Raw genomic sequence first — 18,975 nt, 5'->3', positions numbered from 1 at the left:
CGCATGCTCGAAATTAACCCCCAATGCTTACGACGTGAACATCATTCTACGCAAAGTCCTATTCGCGAACGACTTACGCAAACGACGTAAAAAATTCTACGCGGGAACGACGGCCATACTTAACATAGGATACGCCTCATATAGCAGGGGTAACTATACGCCGAAAAAAGCCTTACGGAAACTACGTAAAAAAATGCGGCGGCCAGCCGAACGTATGTTCGTGGATCGCCGTATCTAGCTAATTTGCATACTCGACGCGGAAATCGACGGAAACGCCACCTAGCGGCCAGCGTATCTCTGAGATACGCTTGTCGTATCTATGCGGCTGATTCATAGAATCAGTTACGCATAGATAGCCCTAAGATCCGACAGGTGTAATTGACTTACACCGTCGGATCTTAGGATGCAATTCTAGGCCGGCCGCTAGGTGGCGTTTCCATTGCGGTCGGCGTAGAATATGCAAATGACTAGTTACAGCGATTCACGAACGTACGCTTTACCCGTCGCTCTAACTTTACGTTGTTTCTGTCGAGATACGCCGCGTAAAACTAAGGCTGCCCTCTAGGTGGACTAGCCAATGTTAAGTATGGCCGCCGTTCCTGCGTCGAAATTTGAAAAATCACGTCGTTTGCGTAAGTCGTCCGTGAATGGCGCTGGACGCCAATTACGTTAACATCGAAACCAATGACGTCCTTGCGACGTCATTTAGCGCAATGCACATCGGGTAATTTTCCCGACGGAGCATGCGCAGTACGTTCGTCGCGGGAACGCGCCTAATTTAAATGGTGCCCGCCCCATTTGAATTAGGCGGGCTTGCGCCGAGCGGATTTACGTTACACCGCCGCAAGTTTACAGGTAAGAGCTTTGTGAATCAGGCACTTACGCTGTAAACTTGCGGCGGTGTAACGTAAATGGGATACGTTGCACCGCCGCTGCGTAACGCAAATCTTTGTGAATCTGGCCCATAGTGTATATTTAATGACAGCTGGCAAAATAATGTTAACATTGGCCTGTCTAGATCCTCCTGCAGTGTTCTGTATTTCCCCCTAATATTAATTATAAGGAAGGAAAAAGTTTCTCAGATGCTTGTATCTTCATTGGAGAATAGTAAATTTAGATGCAGTGAAAATTGGCAAATTTTCCATGATTTAGCAAACATGTGGGCAGCAATAACGCTTTATAGCTTTAGCAACATGACTCAACATGGAACTCTGCAAGTAATGAGCTGAGAATTGATCATTAGCTGCTATATAAATATACCCCCGGGCCCTAGGCCTCTTGCAAACTGCTCCTAAAAACTCAGCGTTTTAGGCATACAGGCGTTTTTTCTTTACTAATGTAAATGCAGACCATTGCTTTTAATGTTGCTGTTCAGTACTGTATACACGTACGTGTGTGCAACAAACCCCTCAATAAAATATTGCATTCTGGAAAGCAGAATTAACTTTACGCACATATGCGGTTTATGTAAAAATACGCACAAAATAATACTGGAATACTGGTGCTCAAATATCAGTAGCATGTGCAAGCCAATGCGCACGTATATACCAGCTTTGCACCCTGCTCAATGTTGATTTTCAACCATTTACAGATATTACTGATTTCTGTTCATTTTCTTTACATATTAGGGGGCAGATCCACAAAAGGATTATTTTATTTTAAATTTCCCACGTCGTATCTTTGTTTTGTATCCACAAAACAAGATACGACGGCATCTGGGCTCGATCCGACAGGCATACGTCTTAGTACGCCGTCGGATCTAAGCTGCAATTTTTCGGCGGCCGATAGGTGGCGTTCCCGTCGAAATCCGCGTTGAGTATGCAAATGAGCTATTTACGGAGATCCACAAACGTACGTCGGCCCGGCGCATTTTTTTTCGTCGTTTGCATTCGGCTTTTTCCAGCGTATAGTTAAAGCTGGTATATGGTGGCGTACTCAATGTTAAGTATGGCCGTCGTTCCCGCGTACAATTTTGAATTTTTTACGTTTGCGTAAGTCGTTCGCGAATAGGAATTTGCGTCGAATGACGTCACCGTCGTAAGCATTGGCTTGTTCCGGTTAAATTTCGAGCATGCGCACTGGGATACCTCCAGGGACGGTGCATGCGCAGTTAAAAAAAAAAACGTTGTTTACGTCGGGTGACAACGTATTTACATAAAACACGCCCCCATTACATCCATTTGAATTCCGCGCCCTTATGCCGCAAGAGATACACTACGCCGCCGTAACTTACGGCGCAAATTCGTTGAGGATTCAAAACAAAAACAAGTAAGTTACAGCAGCGTAGTGTATCTTAGATACGCTACGCCGGGCGCACTAATGCGCCGTTGTACGAGGATTTACCCATATATGTTTTTCACCGGTGCTCCATACGGGTGAATGATTTTCAGGAAGATGCACCAGTTATTGCTAGGTCCCTATGACAGCTTTAAGAGGAGCCATTTTTGTGTTTTGTTGTATGTAGATCCTAACAACAAACTCCTCTTATTTTCTGCTTATCGCATGATAAATATATCATTAACCACTTGCCGACCGTCTAACGACGATATATGTCGGCAGATATGCACGCCGGCCACGTGCTCCGTGCCCGCGGGACCAGCGGACTCGATGTTTGCCGGTGTCCCTTGATCGTGTCATGGAGCTGCAGAACAGGGAGATGCCTATTTACATAAGGCATTTCCCTGTTCTGCCTAGTGACAGGACAGTGATCTACTGCTCCCTGTCATCGGGAGCAGTGATCGCTGTCATGTCACTGGTAGTCCAGCCCCCCCCCAGTTAGAATCACTCCCTAGGAGTCACTTAACCCCTTCATCGCCCCCTAGTGGTTAACCCCTTTCCTGCCAGTGTCATTTACACAGTAATCAGTGCATTTTTATAGCACTGATCTCTGTATAAATGACAATGGTCCCAAAATAGTGTCAAAAGTGTCCGATGTGTCCGCCATAATGTCACAGTCACGATAAAAATCGCTGATCGTTTCTTACTAATAAGAAAAAAATGTATAATTAAAATGCCATAAAACTATCCCCTATTTTGTAGAAGCTATAACTTTTGCGCAAACTAATCAATATACGCTTATTGCGATTTTTTTATCAAAAATATGTAGAACAATACATATTGGCCTAAACTGAGAAATTATTTTTTTTATATATTTTTTGGGGATATTTATTATAGCAAAAAGTAAAAAATATTGCTTTTTTTTAAAACAATTCGCTCTTTTTTTGTTTATAGCGCAAACAATAAAAAACACAGATTTTTATACCACCAAAAGAAAGCTCCATTTGTGGGGAAATAGGGACGTAAATTTTGTTTGGGTGCAATGTCACATGACCGCGCCAGGGCATACTTGATGAGGCAGAGGTATCTGCAGCCAGGTGCAAGGACCTCTGTTGTCAGAGCCAGCATGTAGGCAGCCGTGCAGGAGCCTAAAAGCATGAAGCTTTTCCAAAAGATACAACTACTGTTCAGAGCCTCTATTTACTGCTACTCTAGTAGTACCAGGGCTCAAGTCCTGCGTGAACGCGTGGGAACGGAGTTCCTGCACTTTTTTCACAGAAGGAACTCAGGGCCTAATCCTCAAAAACCCGGCGCAATGTAACTTTTGCCATTTAAGTTACACCGCCGCAAAATCTCTACCTAAGTGCCAGATCCACAAAGCACTTACCTAGAAATTTTGAGCGGTGTAACTTAAATCCGGCCGGCGCAAGGCGTTCCTAATTTAATGGGGCGAGTCCCATTTAAATTAGGCGCGCTCCCGCGCCGGACGTACTGCGCATGCTCCCGACGTCATTTTCCCGACGTGCTTTGCGTGGTTTTACGTTGCGCCGGGTTTTGAGAATCGCGACGGGCGTAAAAAAAAAATACGAGTTGCGACAGGAAAAAAAAAAATTTGAAAAAAAAAAGACAGCGACGCGGGATAGAAGGGTCTACTTTTACAAGGTCTAAACAGTTTAGGCCTTGTAAAAGCAGCCCTAATATTGCGACGGCAAACTAATACTTATGGAGAAAAAACGAAGCGTAAAAGCTTTGTGGATCTCCGTAAGTGCTAATTTGCACGGCGTATCAGTAGATACGCCGGCGTATCCCTTTTGAGGATCAGGCCCTCAGTTCCCTTTGCAGGACTAGAGCAGCCGATAGCAGCCAGGCCGCCCGAGGCAATCCTTCACTAAGCGGCGATGCACAGCTCAAGGTCTGCCGCGAGTTATCGCAGGATTTAGAAAGAACTTGCTTCTTTGTAAATCCTGCGATAACTCGCGGCAGACCTCCGCAATGTCTCCTAGGAACAATGACAAAAGCTCCCAGGAGACCTTGCGGCTTTGAGGAAGTGACGGAATACCCGCACACTACCCGATGAATCCATATACAGGAAGCGGGCAGTAACATAAAGGATTACTAAGGTACAGTAGATCCAAAAAAAAAACATGCGGTTTAGTTATTATGCATATGAGCGTTTTTTTTGGTGGGGGAGTGGATCTTGGGTGGGAGTTCCCACACTTTTTTCCCCAGGACTTGACCCCTGAGTAGTACTCTAGTTCCAATGGAATGGTGTTTCATCCTTGGGCCTTGGATCCCTCCACCTGTTCATCTGTGGTGGCCACACAAAATATTGACACGTTGGGCCCAATTCGGACATTTTCACTTAGGGACGGGAGGCCCGGTAAGAGCGGCGGAGGCGGCAGGAGGGGGGATGTCCCCTCCCGCTCCTCCTGGATAACAACCGAACGGCTTTTAGCGGCATTGGTTGATATCCCTGGAAAGCCAATCGTCGGCTCTAAAAAATGATACCGGGATGATGCCTGCAGCTGCGGGCATCGTCCCGGTATAACCCCCGAAAGCCGAGGCCGCATATGTGCGTACGCTCGACGGCAAGGGGTTAAATATAACTATGCAATGTCTTCTACACCTACAACTACAATTGCCTCACAGTCTTACAAAACAAGCCAAGTTTCCTAATTTGTGGTTGCTTTTACAAAGCTGTGCTAAGTTCCTCAGGGACTTCTTGGCATGCACATATACAGAAAGTATGTTTGCAATTTCTCCTGAAAACACTTCATATTTTTCATGTAGCTTATGACATTTCTGAAAGCTTAGACGCGGTGAAAGAAAAATAAATAATCTCAAAACTGGATAATGTTTGACTTTTTCACTGTTTATGAACTTAAAATAATGATTAGAAAAGTATAAGACGAAGCAGACATGACCAAGTCCGGTGTGCTCTCTTGTTCAGTTGTCGCTATATACGAATATGTTGCTTTGCGTTGTTTCAATAAAAGCAAACTGAACATGATGTACACATACACACAGTCACAAGAATAATCATTCACAGTCCAAAGAGGAAAATTCATACTTTTCTGTCCCTCCACCCTTGTTGCTGACACAGCTGCTTAACCACTTAAGACCCGCCCCTTTTTGAGATTCGGCACTGCGTTGCTTTAACTGACAATTGCACGGTCGTGCGATGTGGCTCCCAAAATTGGCGTCCTTTTTTCCCCACAAATAGTGCTTTCTTTTGGTGGTATTTGATCACCTCTGCGTTTTTTATTTTTTGCGCTATAAACAATAATAGAGGGACAATTTTGAAAAAAAATCTATATTTTTTACTTTTTGCTATAATAAATTTCCCCCAAAAAAATATAAAAAAAAACATTTTTTTTCCTCAGTTTGGGCCGATACATATTCTTCTACATATTTTTGTTAAACACAACCGCAAGCGTTTATTGATTGGTTTGTGCAAAAGCTATAGCGTTTACAAAATAGGGGATAGTTTTATGGCATTTTTATTAATATATTTTTTTTCACTAGTAATGATGGCGACATTATGGCGGACACATCGGACACTTTTGACACATTTTTGGGACCATTGTCATTTTCACAGCGAAAAGTGCTATAAAAATGCACTGTTACTGTGAAAATGACAATGGCAGCGAAGGGGTTAACCACTAGGGGGCGCTAAGGGGTTACGTTTTCCCCTAAGGGAGTGATTCTTACTGTAGGGGGCGTGGCTGGACGTGTGAAGTCACTGATCGTCGTTCCCTATAATAGGTAACAGACGATCAGTGACAAGCCACAGAGAAGAACGGGGAAGGTTTGTTTACACCAGTGTTTCTCAATTCCAGTCCTCAGGCCCCCCCAACAGGTCAGGTTTTCAGGATTTCCATTATTTTGCACAGGTGATTTGATCAGTTTCACTGCCTTAGTAATCACCACAGCCTTTTCATCTGAGGGAAATCCTGAAAACCTGACCTGTTGGGGGGGCCTGAGGACTGGAATTGAGAAACACTGGTTTACACTCACCCAGGGGCGGACTGACAACTCATGGGGCCCCTGGGCAATAGAAGAGTATGGGGCCCCTCTGGCTTACAGATGACCACCACGCCAGGAGGTAGTGCAGAGGCGGGCAGCTAAAATCTTGGGATATTCACATTAAAAGCATGTCATTTTCGGACATATCAGGGACAGATCTAAAAAAAACACAGATTTTTACATACTGTCCCTGGTTTTACTGAGCCTGGCAACCCGGATGGGGCCCCCTAGTGGCATGGGGCCCTCGGGCAGTGCCCGAGTGACTCAATGGTCAGTCCGCCCCTGCACTCACCTCTATCGTTCTTCAGCTCCTGTGACCCGAACGGGGGACACCGGCGCCGATCGGGTTCGCGGGTCCCGCGGGTACGGTCATGGAGCTTCGGACCCACGGCTGGGCACTTAAAGGGTACCGTACCATTCTGCCCACATTCGGTCCACAAGTGGTTAAAGAATCTTATGATTTCAATATCTTTGGAGTGTAGGATTCCTCGTCCCCCTCTACTCACTGCTAGTCCTAAAGGGTACTCAAGTCAGATAATTTTTTAATATTCCCTAATTTTATACAACAAAATTACTTTCAAAATTAATCATGACATTAAAACAAAGCGAATATACAGTAATAAATCAAGAACAAAAATTGTAGTCCCCCTGGTAGGTCAGTTACATAGTTAGTCAGGTTGAAAAAAGACACAAGTCCATCCAGTTCATACACTCAGTGTAGTGCTCTCCTTACATTGATGGTCAATAGAGAACTTAACTGAACATAAGTGGCCAGTGAAGAAAAGCCAAAGTACATAAATGGTCATTGGTAAAAGACACCTTGGGGCAGATCCACGTACAGCGGCGCATATTACCGCCGGGCGTAGTGTATCTAAGATACACTACGCCGCCGTAACTTTTTTTTTTTTGAATCCTCAAAGGTGACATTGAGCCTCTGCATAGAAACACCTACTCCCGCGGGAGTCAGTACCCGGAAGCCGGGTGGAAAATAGCCATAATAAGGTATGTAGAGCCAAAAAAAAAGGCCATACTGTACATGGTGGAAGTATAAAGAATATGATCTTATATACATGTTATTTGGGTGAACCTCCGCTTTAAGTCTGATATCAGGCCAAAGCCTCCTGATCTTTTTAAATTAACAAGAATTAGTTAGTCTAAAAACTGTCATGTCACATTATGAGTGCATGTTCAAAATGAAAATCAAGGGCCAGATTCATAAAGAAGATACGACTGCGTATCTCCTGATACGCCGTCGTATCTTTGAATCCGGCCGGTCGTATCTATGCGCCTGATTCATAGAATCAGGTTACGCATAGATCTCCCTAAGATCCGACAGGTGTAAGTGACTTACACCGTCGGATCTTAGGCTGCAATTCTAGGCCGGCGGCTAGGTGGCGATTCCATTGCGGTCGGCGTAGAATATGCAAATGAGTCGTTACGCCGATTCACGAACGTACGCTTTGCCCGTCGCTGTAAATTTACGTTGTTTCCGTAGAGATATGCGTCGTAAAGATAAAGCTGCCCCCTAGGTGGTGTAGCCAATGTTAAGTATGGCCGTCGTTCCCGCGTCGAAATTTGAAATTTCACGTTGTTTGCGTAAGTCGTCCATGAATGGCGCTGGACGCCATTTACGTTAACGTCGAAATCAATGACGTCCTTGCGACGTCTTTTAGCGCAATGCACGTTGGGAAATTTTAGGGACGGCGCATGCACAGTACGTTCGGCGCGGGAACTCGCCTAATTTAAATGATACACGCCCCATTTGAATTAGGCGGGCTTGCGCCGGACGGATTTACGCTACGCGGCCGCAAGTTTACAGGCAAGTGCTTTGTGAATCAATTACCCTGCAGACAACACCCAGAAAGCCACACACCATTCAGTCCAAGATAGGTATGCTTCTAAATATTCTATAAAACATTCCACTTACAATGTTAGGACAACATGCCCTGGCAGATAAAATAGTAAAACTACACTTGATTAAATATTTACAAACAAAGGCTATTTACAAAGCTGCAAGTGACTTAAAGCGGGGGTTCCGCAGGAAATGTTTTATTTTTTTTTTAACCAGTGCATCTACAGCTTTTAACCTTGTTAAGAATGTACTCACATTTCTGATTTCTCTAGGCATCCGGATTCACATTCGGCCGTAAATAATTATTTATAAAAATCCGTGCTGTAAAGATCCACCTTGCTTGTGGGCATTGTGAAACCCACAAGCAAATACTTCCGGGATTCGTGAATGCTGCTCTATCCCGCGCATGGGCAGTGCAGTGTGTAATGGAAGATTTTACCTATTTGCCAACAATTAAAATGGCGGAATTAGATCCGCCCTCATCACATGACCTGCTTTATAAGTCACGTGATGAGTAAAATCCCGCGATATTTCGAGAATCAGCGTTATAATTCGTCTCCTGGGAAGCGTGACACTGTGCTCCCAGGAAACTTTGCGATCTAGTGATGTGAAGTGACACGCCCACTCCCGCAGGAGAGATACCCGGAAGTGCCTACTATTTTCGCCTGCTTAAAGGTATTGCAATGATTTAAAAAATTACAGATAGCAGACTGTATATGTACTTATTGTGCTGATCTGAATAAGCTGCATTTTATATTGAGGGTGAACCTCCGCTTTAAATACATTTTAAAATGGTGCTTATGATTTACAACAGAACTGTCATAACTACCGGAGAAAGATTCTTTCATAGGAAATATTATTTCCAAGATTTCATCATAAGTAAACTGATGTGTCACTCTGACAACTGAATGGGTCAGAAAGACAAGCATCCTGCCTGCCTTAAAGGGGTTGTAAAGGTTTTTTTTTTTTTTTCTAAATAGGTTCCTTTAAGCTAGTTTATTGTTGGTTCGCTTACCCTTTCCCTCCATTTCCCTTCTAAATGTTTTTTTTCCTTTGTTTTCTTTGTCTGAATTTCTCACTTCCTGTTCCTCCTCAGTAAGGCGTTTAGTAAGCTGTTCTGGCTGACTAAACACAGCTCGGATGATGGCGGTGTGTTGTCACATTCTGCTCCTCATCACAGAATGCTCCGGAAGTCACGTTCCGTCGCCGCCATCTTGCTACACCCCACACTCCTGCACAGTAAAGATAGAGTGAGAAGGGGGCAAGCGGACATCTTGTTACACCCATCTGAGTTTTAGATTTCACACTTATTTTCAACACAAAACGGAGCTTATATACTTAAATACAGTGGGCCAGATTCAGAACGGAGATACGACGACGTATCTCTGGATACGCCGTCGTATCTCTGAGTGTGTGGCGTCGTATCTATGCGCCTGATTCAGAGAATCAGTTACGCATAGATTTCCCTAAGATCCGACCGGTGTAAGTGTCTTACACCGTCGTATCTTAGGCTGCATAATTACGCTGGCCGCTAGGTGGCGCTTCCGTATAGTTACGCGATGAATATGCTAATTAGGTATTTACGCCGATTCAGAAACGTACGTCCGTCCGGCGCGCATTTTTTTACGTCGTATACGTTAGGCTATTTTCGGCGTAAAGTTACCCCTGCTATATGAGGCGTAGCTAATGTTAAGTATGGATGTCGTTCCCGCGTCGAGTTTTGAACATTTTACGTCGTTTGCATAAGTCGTTCGCGAATAGGGCTGTACGTAAGTTACGTTCACGTCTAAAGCAATGATGACTTGCGGCGTAATTTCGAGCATGCACACTGGGATTTTTTCACGAACGGTGCATGCGCCGTTCGTAAAATACGTCAAATATGCGGGGTCACAGTGAATTTAAATAAAACACGCCCACATCATCCCCATTTGATTTAGGCGGGCTTACGCCGACACACATAAGTTCTTTCTGCATACGGAACTTGCGCCCTAAGTTACGGCGGCGTACCGTATGTGAGATACGTTACGCCGCGCCGACAGATACTGCAGTGTATCTGAACCCGGCCCAGTGTTTTTAAATCCGACGGACTGTTTAGATGTTAAATGTGAAAATCAGAGGTGTTTTGTCACATAAGCAAACATGTAAGGTCATCAGGTTTGCTGCTGCTTTCAACATTTAGGGCCAGATTCACGTAGAACTCCGGCGGCGTAACGTATCCCATTTACGTTACACCGCCGCTAGTTTTCAGCGCAAGTGCTTGATTCACAAAGCACTTGCCTGTAAACTTGCGGCTCAACATAAATCCGTCCGGCGCAAGCCTGCCTAATTCAAATGGGGCGTGTATCATTTAAATTAGGCGCGTTCCCGCGCCGAACATACTGCGCATGCTCCGTTTTGTAATTTTCCGCCGTGCTTTGCGCGAAATGACGTCGCACCGACGTAAATTTTTTGAACGGCGACGTGCGTTACGTCCTTTCCTATTCCCATACGACTTACGCAAAAAAAAAAATTCAAAATTTGACGCGGGAACGACGGCCATACTTTAACATGGAAAAGGAAAATGTGAATCTGCGCTACAGAATATTTAAAATAAGGTATATAATATAATAAGTGTGAGGGGCTGCCCCTGCAGAAAAATCCCCACAGAATGGAGAAAAAGTGTGAAATATAAGAAGCAGGTGGTGGCGCCAACCTTAAGTGTAGATTAAATATCAGAAAATAATGAATGTTGTATGGGTGGTATAATAAAGCCAAAACAAAAACAAAAAACAACAAAATTGTTGCGTGGTGATCCAAATAACAAACTGTTCAAAAAACTATTCAAGAAACAAAAAACTCAAAAAGTGTTCAAGTGCTGAAAAATCATTCCATTTCTGCTTCATGCAAAATTGAGTGAATCAATAAATATAAATATAAATATAAATATAAAAATAAAAATATATAGTGCAGTGTGCTTTCAACAAACAGTTTCCATACTGCCAGTAAAAGAGTCTTTATGCAAAAAATCATGCAAAATTAAATAAATAAATAAAATATTAAAAGTGCTGTGTGCTTCTTCCACGTGAGAGCAACGTAGGTATAAATCTTCTGTGCAAAAAACCGTGCTCGCTCCCTATGGTCCCGCACTCACCAGATACTTGAACCCCTACAGGGGTAACAGGCGTTCACAGTATAAATACTGACAGATCCCTGGATCTTCCCAGAATCTAAAATTCCACCGCTCAGAAGAGGAGGAGACAAATGGATTGCCCAATAGTGTGATATCGTTTTTAAAAAGGAACAATTTTTATTCACATATACAGGGTACTCACAATTTGGTAGAAAGGTTAATACACATAACATAAAAACGTGCTGTAGCTTAGAGTAGCGTCTGCTCTACCGGTTTCGTCGATCTGACGTCATCTGGAGCGCGCCTCTAAACCCCAGCACTACCTTATTTATATGGGACGTTTATGTCTGAAACGTCCGCCATGTTGTAGTTTTTGAGGACAGAAGTCCAGCCACTAGAGGCCCTATAGTTTAAAAAACCGCATCCGCCATGTTGTAGATTATGGCAGACAGAAGTCCACCTAATAGAGATCTTATAGGATTTTCTGGTGTTAGACTGGGCTTGCAAATGCATCTGTTGTGGTTTTGTGAAGACCGGAGTCCTGAGCTGTACGTACCACTAATATGACAGCACCACAGAGGAGGGAAGAAATAAGTCCCATACGTCAGACGTATAGAGAGAGACCACAAAACGAAGAAAGGAGACCTCAAGCACCATACACACCAAGGATTCCAAGACATAGAAACAGGTTCTCCCCATTAAGGAATCACCCACAAGAAACTCCATATAGAGGAGGACAAAATAGAGTTTTTTTTCCCAGGAGATACAGAGGCAGACCACCCGTCGTGAGAGAAGACAACCGACCTTACAGGTCACAAGGATGGAGACAACCTTTCAGGTACCCACAGAGGAGAGGCCCATACGGAGAACAACAAGGATGGGGCCAGAGACCATACAGACACCCGAGAGGGGAATATTGGGACCAAGAAGAGAACGAGTGGGAAGAGAGGAGAGACCAGACTTACAGACCACAAGGATGGGACCGAGGATACGCAAACGAGGCAAACGAGGGGGGCACAAGAAAAAGAAGGAGAGAATATTAGGAGGAGGCATTTTTAATTTAAGTAATGAAATTTTTACGGAAGATGAGATGAGAGTTTTAGATTTAGGATTGAAATATGCACCGGATAAAGAATTGGATAAGTTTGAAGCATATATAGATCTACAAAAATTTGTACGCAAACTGAACATAAAAAAATTTTTTGCAAATAAAACACCAAAACAAATGGATAACATAACACAATATCAGCATTCCAACTTGAGAAATAATTCAACTTTCAATCCCAAGAGTCAACAAAATGAAAGTCTGACAGTTTTTAGAAAAATGGTTGAAGAAGATATAAGAATTTTAAAAGTTAACAAATCAAAACGTAACAAAATATGGAAAACTATTAAGGAGCTTGAAAAGAAGAAAGATATTATTATTCGTCCCGCGGATAAAGGGGGAGGATTGGTCATACTTAAGAAAAAAGATTATGAAGAAGAAATGAGCAAATTATTAACCATCCCTAACACGTATAAGAGATTGAAGACAAATCCCAAAAAAGAATACAATAAGAAATTGATTACTTTCGTAGAAAAAGGCAAAAAAATGGGCATCCTTACTAAGAAAGAGGCAAAATATCTAACTCCAAAAACAGCAAAAACACCTATCATTTATTATGTTCCAAAAGTACACAAAGATGAAGTCCATCCTCCAGGGAGGCCAATTATAAGCGGCATTGACTCGCTTTTTTCAAGACTTGGGGCATATATCGATGGGTATTTACAACCGCTAGTCAAAGAAGGACCATCGTACCTCAAAGATAGCAGGCAGCTTATAATAGAACTCAATGACATGGTAATAGAACCTACTGACCTTTTAGTTACCATAGATGTGAACTCTTTGTACACTAATATAGTACAAGAAGATGGTATTAAAGGAGTAAAATGGGCTTTGCATAGAGATTCCAAACTGAAGCAGGAACAAATAAACTATATTTTGGAGGGTTTAACTCTAGCTATGAGCCACAATTATTTTTGGAATAAGGGACAATATTACGTCCAAACAAAAGGGGTGGCCATGGGGGCTAAGTACGCCCCCAGTGTAGCCAATATCTTTTTGAATCACTGGGAGGCGGAACAAATACAAGGAATAACGAGACCACCATTGAAATTCTATAGAAGATATATAGATGATATTTTAATTGTATGGGGAGGCACAGAAATGGAATTACAGATGTTTTTTGACGAAATCAACAACAACATCTATGGCATTACGTTCTCGGGGACCTGGAATACAGAATCGATAGACTATCTAGATCTACAATTATTTAAAATGGACAATAGAATTCACACTAGAACTTTTTTCAAAAAAACCGACAGGAACAGTTATATCCCTGTAAACAGTTGTCATCATAAGCAATGGATTCAAAATATCCCCAAGGGACAACTCATGAGACTGTTTAGAAACTGTAGTAACAGTGCTGACTTTGAAATACAGGCCACACAAATTATTAACAAATTTGTTGAAAAAGGCTATAAAAGAAAAGAGCTAGAAATTTTGAAAACGAAAGTCATGAGAATGAACAGAAGTAACATCATAACAGGCACATACAACAAGAAAAAGAAGAAATTTATGGATACAGCGTTCCTAACAGGTTATAACATACAGCACAAGGACATTGAAAGAATTTTTAAACAACACTGGCCTATTCTACAATCAGATAAAAGTCTAAAAAATCTGTTACCAAACAAACCGAGTTTTATATACCGAAGAGCCCCTAACCTCAGAAATAGACTAGTCCACAACGCAATAGACCCTCCCAAACAAATTCAAATTTTTAAAAACTTGAAAGGTTTCCACAAATGTGGAAAATGTTTACCATGTCGTGTTAGTAAAAAAACTAACAAGAAAAAAACAGAGTTCTCCTCAACAACAAATGGTTCCTTACACAAAATAAGAGAACTCATTACCTGTAACAGTACACATGTAACGTATGTTTTAGAATGCCCCTGCCACAAGCAATATGTGGGCAGAACGACAAGAGAATTACATATTAGAATAAGAGAGCATATTGCCAACATAAAAAAGGGTTTCCACAAACACAGTGTGTCCAGACACTTCAGGGATTATCACAACAAAGACCCTGGGTGTATGACTTTTTATGGGATAGATAAAATAAAAGAACACTGGAGGGGTGAGGATAAAACTAAAAAAGTATCCCAAAATGAAACCCGATGGATCTATACATTAGATACCCTCCAGCCGGCAGGTATGAACATTGACGTAGATTTGAACTGCTTTTTAACCAATTTTTAACAATTATTTTAATGTCATTGGAAATGTAAGCTGACACATTACAATACTTACCATTTTCACTTATATCTCCATTTATATCTTCAATACATTTTAACTGCTTTTTATAGCCTCTCCACTTCCAATATACATATATACTATTAAAGATATTCTATTCTTCTTCTTTTTTACATATGTTTTTTATATATATATATTTATATTTTTATATTAATATTTACATATGTTTTTAATTTATTATTTAAGGTCTAATATGCAACTCTCAAGCTCTAATAGCAATGACCTATATAATCATGTAATCTTTATTGTAGCACTTTATGTCTGAAAGACACTTGCTTTTACGATTCAAATATTTGCACCGTAATACCATTCTGTTTACCAACGCATAGTATTTTCATCAATATAACAAGGGAGATTCGTTTCATTCCGTTTGTTTTTAATATACAGAGTAATTTTTAAACAGGACTCCGGTCTCCAAAAAACCACAACATGGCGAATATGTTTTTTGTTTTGTTTTATTTACATAATAGGGAGACACGCTCGATGTCTTTTTCCTAAATACATAGAGTAATTTCAGCTCAGGACTCCGGTCTTCACAAAACCACAACAGATGCATTTGCAAGCCCAGTCTAACACCAGAAAATCCTATAAGATCTCTATTAGGTGGACTTCTGTCTGCCATAATCTACAACATGGCGGATGCGGTTTTTTAAACTATAGGGCCTCTAGTGGCTGGACTTCTGTCCTCAAAAACTACAACATGGCGGACGTTTCAGACATAAACGTCCCATATAAATAAGGTAGTGCTGGGGCTTAGAGGCGCGCTCCAGATGACGTCAGATCGACGAAACCGGTAGAGCAGACGCTACTCTAAGCTACAGCACGTTTTTATGTTATGTGTATTAACCTTTCTACCAAATTGTGAGTACCCTGTATATGTGAATAAAAATTGTTCCTTTTTAAAAACGATATCACACTATTGGGCAATCCATTTGTCTCCTCCTCTTCTGAGCGGTGGAATTTTAGATTCTGGGAAGATCCAGGGATCTGTCAGTATTTATACTGTGAACGCCTGTTACCCCTGTAGGGGTTCAAGTATCTGGTGAGTGCGGGACCATAGGGAGCGAGCACGGTTTTTTGCACAGAAGATTTATACCTACGTTGCTCTCACGTGGAAGAAGCACACAGCACTTTTAATATTTTATTTATTTATTTAATTTTGCATGATTTTTTGCATAAAGACTCTTTTACTGGCAGTATGGAAACTGTTTGTTGAAAGCACACTGCACTATATATTTTTATTTTTATATTTATATTTATATTTATATTTATTGATTCACTCAATTTTGCATGAAGCAGAAATGGAATGATTTTTCAGCACTTGAACACTTTTTGAGTTTTTTGTTTCTTGAATAGTTTTTTGAACAGTTTGTTATTTGGATCACCACGCAACAATTTTGTTGTTTTTTGTTTTTGTTTTGGCTTTATTATACCACCCATACAACATTCATTATTTTCTGATATTTAATCTACACTTAAGGTTGGCGCCACCACCTGCTTCTTATATTTCATACTTTAACATGGCTAGTCTAAATATAAGCCATTGAAATAGCATGCGTAACTTTACGATGGGAAAAACCGACGTAAGAGAATGCGACGAGCGTGCGTAGCTTTGTGGATCGCCGTAAACAGCTAATTAGCATACCCGACGCGGAAAACGACGCAAACTCCACCCAGCGGGTGCCGAAGTATTGCATCCTAAGATCCGAAGGCGTACGAAGCCGTACGCCTGTCGGATCTTAGCCAAATGCCGTCGTATCTTTGTTTGAGAACTACAAATAAAGATACGACGCGGCAAATTTGAAAGTACGCCGGCGTACTCTCACTGTGAATCTGGCCCATTACATTTAAACAGTCCGTCGGGTTTCCAAATACTGCCTTTAAGCATATAAACTCTGTTTTGTGTTGAAAATAAGTCTCAAATCTAAAACTCCGGTGGTGTAACAAGATGTCCGCTTGCCCCCTTCTCACTCTATCTTTACTGTCCAGGAGTGTGGGGTGTAGCAAGATGGCGGTGAAAAAACGTCACTTTAATGTGGTGTGAACTTTGGGGGTCTTTAAGCTCCGCGAGACAAGTGCGTAAAACCGTGTCAGTAAAGCAAAGGGTCTTTATTGGTGACCAAACAAAACAAAATAAAGCTTTTCTTCAGCATCCAAAACGTCACAACAAAAGTCCTGCTTGTTTCCAGCATAAATTAGGAAAAAGTCTTTCTTCAGAAAAAACAGCCAAAAGAAAGGCACATACGTTTTTAGTAAGAAGTCCTCCAGACCTTCCCTGCAGACAGAGGCGTTGCTAGGGGGGTGCGGGGGGTGCGGCCCGCACCGGGTGACACCCGCTAGAGGGGTGACACCCTCCCTTTTTTTTTTTTTTTTTTTTCTTTAAATTTTTTTTTTTTTTTTTTTTTTTTTTTAGCTGACATGCCCAGCACTGCTGGGCATGTCAGCTAATAAAAAAAATTTTTAAGAAAAAAAGCACCCCCCTAGCACCCACCAGAGGGTGACACCAAGAGCAGGACAGGAGGGGCGTGAAGAGATGAGTGTGCGGGCAGTGCCGGCTTATGTCTGCCCGATGGCAGTTTAACATCATGTACACAAATCACTGCCAAAGTCAGACCCTGAAGAGCACTTGCAGAGCTGCAGTGGGGTGCCGAGTGCAAGAAAGCTCCCTGTGTGCCTCCTACACTCGGCACTAGTAGACATCTATTACACTTCTCTATCAGGAGTAAACTCCACTGGACAGATCATTTCTAGTCCCCGCCTCTGTCATGATGTCATTCAGAGGCTGGGACAGGAAGAGAGGCACCGCGAGGGAGCTGCATGTTGCTGTTATTAGGTAAGTGAGCAGTGACATACAGAGCAGAATGTATTTGTAATGTTGCAGTGACTCAGCACTTTCTCAGTGCACTGACTGGACTGGTTACTGTCTTGAGAACTGTGGTGGGTTTTGTCAGTGGGTTTCAATGAACTAACACTGCCATTAGCTAGTAATGTGTAGCATGAAGGGGTTAATGTACTGACACTGGCCTCTAATTCAGTATGAGGTGTTATTGAACACTACCATTGATCTCAAATGCATTAGTAACCAGTAGCAGTTAATTAAGCCCTTTGTGCTGCATTAGTGGCCAGTGTTAATTAACCCATTCATGCTCTAATACAAAGTGGTTAAATAACACTGACCACTAATAAAGCACAAAAGGGTAAATTAACACTGGCCACCACTGCATTAATGATCAATGGCAGTGTTAAATAACCCCCTTGTGCTGAATTAGTGTCCAGGGTTAATAAGCCCCTTCATGCTGCAGGATTTAAAATAGCCTAATGTCACTGACCATCTATGCTGGGGGCTATTATTGTAGCTACTGCACCAACCCCTTGTGCAGCCAGAGTCAGACCAGTGACACTAATGTGATGCCAGGGAGCTACTGTAAGAAGCAGCAGAGCACCTCCCAAGAAGGTACTTGGCATCATACATGGACACAGACCTATCTTCAGATACCGTCCTCTCACTCTCTCAGCCGTCCTCTCTCTCTCAGCCGTCCTCTCTCTCTCAGCCGTCCTCTCTCTCTCAGCCGTTCTCTCTCTCTCAGCCGTTCTCTCTCTCTCAGCCGTTCTCTCTCTCTCATCTGTTCTCTCTCTGCCGTCCTCTCTCTCTCAGCCGTCCTCTCTCTCTCAGCCGTCCTCTCTCTCTCAGCCGTTCTCTCTCTCTCAGCCGTTCTCTCTCTCTCATCTGTTCTCTCTCTGCCGTCCTCTCTCTCTCAGCCATCCTCTCTCTCTCAGCCGTCCTCTCTCTCTCAGCCGTCCTCTCTCTCTCAGCCATCCTCTCTCTCTCAGCCGTCCTCTCTCTCTCAGCCGTCCTCTCTCCTAGCCCCCACCTCTCTCTCTCTCAGCCCCACATCTCTCTCAGATCCACTTTCTGACCACTACCCTTTCTCCCAGCCCCACATCTATCTCAGCCCCCTCTCTCTCTCAGCCCCCTCTCTGTCCACCACCCTCTCTCTCAGCCCCACATCTCTCTCAGCCCCCCTCTCTCTCAGATCCACCTCCCTGTCCACTACCCTCTCTCTGAGCCCCCCACTCTCTCTCTCAGCCCCACTCTCTGTCCACTACCCTCAGTCTCAGCCCCACCTCTCTCTCTCAGCCCCCTCTCTGTCCACCACCCTCTCTCTCAGCCCCACATCTTTCTCAGCCCCCCTCTCTCTCAGATCCACCTTCTGACCACTACCCTTTCTCTCAGCCCCTCTCTCAGCCCAACCTCTCTCACTCAGCCCCCCTCTCTGTCCACTATCCTCTCTCTCTGCGCCCCTCTCACTCAGCCCCCTCTCTGTCCGCTACCCTCTCTCTGAGCCCCTCTCTCTC

Source organism: Rana temporaria, chromosome 11, assembly GCF_905171775.1.
Source record: "Rana temporaria chromosome 11, aRanTem1.1, whole genome shotgun sequence".
Taxonomy (NCBI): Eukaryota; Metazoa; Chordata; class Amphibia; order Anura; family Ranidae; genus Rana; species Rana temporaria.
The sequence above is the reverse complement of the archived record's forward strand: the minus strand, read 5'-3'. Positions refer to the sequence as shown.